Raw genomic sequence first — 5,691 nt, forward strand, 5'->3', positions numbered from 1 at the left:
TGCAGCCACTATGGAAAACTGTTTGGCGGTTCCTTAGGAAACTAAATATCAAGTTGCCCTATGACCCAGCAATAGCACTATTTGGTATATACCCAGAAGAGCTGAAGGCAATGACACAGACAATTGCACACTGATGTTCATAGCAGCATTATTCACAATCGCCAAAAGATGGAAACAAACTAAATGCCCATCAAAAGACGAGTGGATCAACAAAATGTGGCATATACAAACAATGAAATATTATGCAGCAGTAAGACAAAATGATGTCCTGAAGCACATGACAAGATGGATGAGCCTTGAGGACATAATGCTGAGTAAAATAAGCCAGACTAAAATGATAGATACTGTATGATTTCCTTTTATGACCAGCATAAAGATACAATCAGAGGCTTATAATCCAGAATACAGGGGACTTAGAGATACACAGAAGCTAGAGATGAGTGAACCGTTAGCCAATGAGGTTGAACTCCAATGTAAGGGAATAGATAGAAGTGAAGGCGGTTCTCTAGTGGGTCAATAAAGTAATATTACCATATTGAAGATGAACAAGCTTGAAAGGGGTTGTACAGACCTACGTATCTTACTGATCAACACTAGAAATATGAATTAGTTCTTGCAAGAATTATTTCAAAGTTATGATTCATGTACAAAGAGCATTTAAGTTCAGGGTACAGATGGGAAACTGCTATTGCATGTGATGGGCTATGTTTGAAAGGAAAACATCAGCACTACCACAGCAACAGCAGATGTAAATCATGGGAGGAGAAACAAGAGTTAAGAGGAGGTTTCAATTTCCTATTTGGTGAAGGTGTGTTTATTGATTTTCTTTCTCTTAGGAACAATGAAATTATCTAAAATTGAGAATGTTGATGAACTGTAGACTTTGGGCACTATATGTGATGCTTGAAGAATGCAGGTGGCTGAAGGATACACTGACTGAGAAGTAGTTTGGTGAACGATGGTGTATACTTATGAATGAAGGTTGTACCACTACATAAAGGAACAAAGTCGTGAGGCATGCAACGATGTGAATGAACATGTGAGACATTTGGTGAGGCAAAATAAGCCAGAAACAAAAGAACAACCATGGTATGGTCTCCTTTAGAAAATACTTATAAGGAAATAGGGCGTAGATTGTAAGGTTTTAGAGCAGACACATTAAGTCCAGAGTGGTGATTATTATTCCTATATTTTGAGAGGCTGTTTTATATATATACACAACCCGATATCTAGAGATAAGAACAAAGCTGATCAGGTTGGGGTTAAAGTAATTCTGAACACAGGGGTAAGGAAGACAGTGTCTACATTTTAGAGCTATACATACTTTCTGAGACCAAAGGAAGAAAGGTTTATTTGGTCTGGAATAGAAATTTTCTGTAGCACAGAATCTAACCCAGCCTATCTGTATAGCTCATTTGAACAATTGAGACACAGAGAGTCCAGAATAAGAAAAAGGTCTCTTAATCCTGTATAGATTATTGTAATGCCTGAATACATTCTAGAGTATATTGAGCAGATAATCAAAAAGTATTGGCAAAGTCCCTTGAGGGATGGGACAAAGAAAATGGAACTATTAAACCTTACTATCAGGGAATTCCCTGATACTGTGTCAAACATTAGGGACACCCAAATCAATAGGCCATGCCCATGATCATGAGGCTGATTCTTGTGAAACTTATTTATGTAGTGGAGAAGTGTAGACTACCTATAGATATGCCTAAGAGTTACTTCTGGAGGACCTCTTTTGTTGCTCAGATGTGGCCTCACGCTCTCTAAACCCAACTCTGTAAGTGAAATCATTGTCCTTTGCCCTACATGGAACATGACATCCAGGGGTGCAAGTCTCCCTGGCAAAATGGGAGAGGACTCCCAGGGATGAATCCAGCCCTGGCACCATGAGATCAACCATTGCATCCTGACCAAAAGGGGGAAAAGAAGTATAACTAAAAGTAGTAGTGGCAGAGAGAGTTCAAACAGAGTTGAGAGGCTACTCTGGAGGTTGCTCTTATGCGAGCTTCAGGTAGACCTTGCTACCTATCATAACCTTCGAACCCCCAACCAGGACCATTCCAGCCAATTCTAAAGAACACCTAGGGCAATTTATAAGATTCTACAAAGGTTCCATGCACTAGAGTAACTTTCCAGAAAACTGCAACCTCCAGGTGAGTCCTTGGTTCAGGTAAATTCTGAAACCTCAAGGGCACAGCCTCTCCAGAACATCAGATAGTCCCATCTCCCTACCCCATACTAGTGACAAACCCTTCCAATATGAAAAAGTTAGAATGGCCATAGCCCAAACTCTCTAAAGAGAGTAATGGAACAATCAAGGTGATCGTGGAGTTATACAGTGAAGATAGGATTTAACAAATGAATATGAATGCTGAATCACTAAATTGGTATCTCTTTTAATCTCCAGTATTTTAGAGTAGCAAGAGGTAAAAACCTAAAATTGTGGGATTATAACCCATGTCAAACTCTGAAATATGTTCTACAGCTAATTGGGGTTTTGTACTTTGAAATTTATTGCTTTTTTGTATATATGTTATTTTCACTAAGAAAAGGAAGAAAAAAGTCTACTTTGATGTCAAAAAAATATTTAGGCCTTCTAGCCTTCTATTCTGGAGCAGCAAGAAGGAAAAATCTGAGAGGATCATATGGTAGTCCTTGACAAACTCTGGGATCTGTCGTGTAACTACTTATTGAAAAGAGCTTTGAAAACTATTGATTTTTTATTTCTTTGCTTTGTATATATGTTACACTATACAATAAAAAAGTTAAAAAATAAAGTCACATTTACAACCCAGTGAACCTTAATGTGAATCATGAACCTCAGTTAATAGTACAATTTCATTTATTGTAAAAAAGGTACCACGTTAATGCAAAATGTTTATAGAAGGTGGAGGTATATGGGAACTCTGTATTTTCTGCATGATTATTTGTAAACCTACAGCTTCGCTAATTAAACAATGATTTTAATAAGTGAAAATAACAAAGATTATTAGTGAAAGATCATGCCAATTAAATCGTCACTAAGCTGTTTATCCATTGGATTTCAAATGATTCTAAAATCTAAATATGCATGGTGGAATTCTATGTTAAGATCAGAGGGGCACTACTCATAACTCCATATTGTTCTTAAAATTATCCAACTCTCACCCACAATCAATGGCAAAGGTATGTTCTATTCCCTACTGTATGGAATGATGACAGAGGGGCTGTCACCCCTTCCTTTAATGATGTACACATGTACCAGATAAATTCAATCTTGATCTAATAATGTCAAAGAAGAGGTAATATACAGACATAACCAATTTTTTTTGCATGGACAGGCATCAGGAATTGAACCCAGGTCTCCAGCATGGCAGGTGAGAATTCTGCCCTTGAGCCACCATCACACTGCCACCAAAATTTATTTTTAAAGATAATTCATGTTCTCCATATGCCCATCTATGCTTCCTTGAAAAGTAAGATAAACTTTTAGATTTTTCTGTTGCTGACTTAGAGAAATACCACGTATGCAAGTGGTTTAAAATCTCCAGTAACTTATTCCCCTATTTGACTTACAGTTATCAGCCTCCTACACAGAATCAGAGTGTGGAAGTGGGAACTCCCTAGGCATTTTTTTTCCCTATGTATTTTAAGGGATGTTTAAGGGGATTCATTACTGCTTTTTAACTTTTTAAGCATCTCCTGATGACATATGCCTTGGATTCCCCAGAGACCACTGGATTCAAATTCTTTTTCAGTTTCATGTATATATATTTTGAAACCATCGGGTTCTGAGCACTTTAGAGAACTCATTCAGTTAGAGAATGAGTAAAATTCTTCTAAGTAGCTCTATACCTTTTGATCATCTAAAATGTTTTTCTCTTTACCATATGGAATGTCAATGCTTTTTTTTCTCTTTACCATATAGAATGTGCATCATTTTCAGTAGTTGCTACTTACAGTTAAACAGCATAAAAGTAGTATCTAAATAACAATGTCTTTATGCTGTTCGCTACTAATTTTTAATGTTTCCATACTGAAGATAGTAGACACTCAACTTCTCTATCACTAAGCAGTGTCCTTCACCAGCAACAGAATGGTAAGGAAAATATTGGTACTTATTGACATCTTAGCTTTCCATTGCCTTTCTTTCAAAAGCAAACATACCATACTAACACATTTTTACAAAGGCACGGTATGGAAAAACTAGATTTCAAAGAACAGCAGTGTGAATGCTGTATGTTGCTGTCAGGTTCAGCAGATTTTTATCTTGAGTAATAGCATAAAAGATTAACCAGCTCTTCATTTCATAAGCTTGAGCACATACCTCACAGTAGAAAACAAATTGCATTTGGAGTTCCCGGATAAAGTACTATTCAAAGTGGCTCCGTAATCATTAAAACATAGAGTTAGTTTTGTGACTGGCATCAGTAAGAAATCTTTCTCATCTAAAGAAAGCAGTAGGAATAAACTTTAGTTCAAAGGCAAGTTCTTCTGGTCCCTCATCCACAATGTTTATCCCAGTGGGATATGATACAGTCTGTGCAATTGCTATGTTCCACAATAATTATAAAGAGCAATAACATGTGGTATGAATAGAACATGTAACAAAGAACAGCAGTGGATGGTAAAATAAACCACTGGTTATGTCAAAACTAATAACTTATTTACTCCTGCAGAGTCAATGAGTTAAGAGGTCAGATGAGCCTGTTGTTTAACCCTCACTAATAGTAGGCATGGCTTTTCTGTTCATCATTTTCAGTAGTTCCTTTAGAACCATTTTAAGGATTATGTGAAATTGAGTGGGTGTCATTAATGGCTTACATAGGGCCATGTGCTCATATCTTTGAATGTAAGGTCCAAGATATTCAGTATATACATCTGCCTTTTTGCAGCTTCTAGGAAGAGGTGGAGCGTTATAAGACCTCTTGTCATAAATACAGCATTCACTATCATAGGAAACAACATCCCTCTTTTTCAGGAATGGAGGTAATTGTGCTATGTGACACCCCGAGCATCTGTAAAATGTTATGTATCATGGTGTACTTAAAAAAGCAGCACACTTCTCATTGATCTCTCCATTTTACTTTGTTTTAAAATGCAGATCTTTTCTTCCTATTGAAATCTTTGCATTTTTATTTATAAATGTATAGGGGAAAATCCATTTCAGACATATGCAGCCTCATAAATTATGTTTGGTAGTTGAAACAGTATGCACTTATGTCATGGATTGAACATCCTCCTTTATTAGAATGCTATTTATTGCCACCAGCTGCACTGCTTCACTAAGAAAGTTCTTGACACCAGCGATTGCTTTTCAGCACCACTGCTTCCGGCTGCTAACAGGGGCTTCTATTTCCAAACGTAGCCACCCCTCTCAAGCTCTTCCCTCTGCCACACAGATACCCCCTGTCATCATGATGCTAGGGAACCCATGGGGGGTGGGGCTGCACCCACTCACCCTCTGTGATCTCCCAGGCTGTAAATCTCCTGTGGCTTTCAGATTCCTCAACAAATAGCACTGGCCTGAGAGCTGTCAAGTACATTCAGGGAATCTACCCATCAGTAATGGATATTTTTTTCAAAATTAAGATGTGCATTCAGCTTCTAATCCGAGGCATCGCAATGTCTTTCAGAAGAGAAGCATGATATCGGCAGTAGGCACGGGGTCTCTATTTTATTACATTTTACAGCAGGAAAAAC

This window comes from Tamandua tetradactyla, chromosome 14 (genome assembly GCF_023851605.1).
Source record: "Tamandua tetradactyla isolate mTamTet1 chromosome 14, mTamTet1.pri, whole genome shotgun sequence".
NCBI classification, from domain to species: Eukaryota; Metazoa; Chordata; class Mammalia; order Pilosa; family Myrmecophagidae; genus Tamandua; species Tamandua tetradactyla.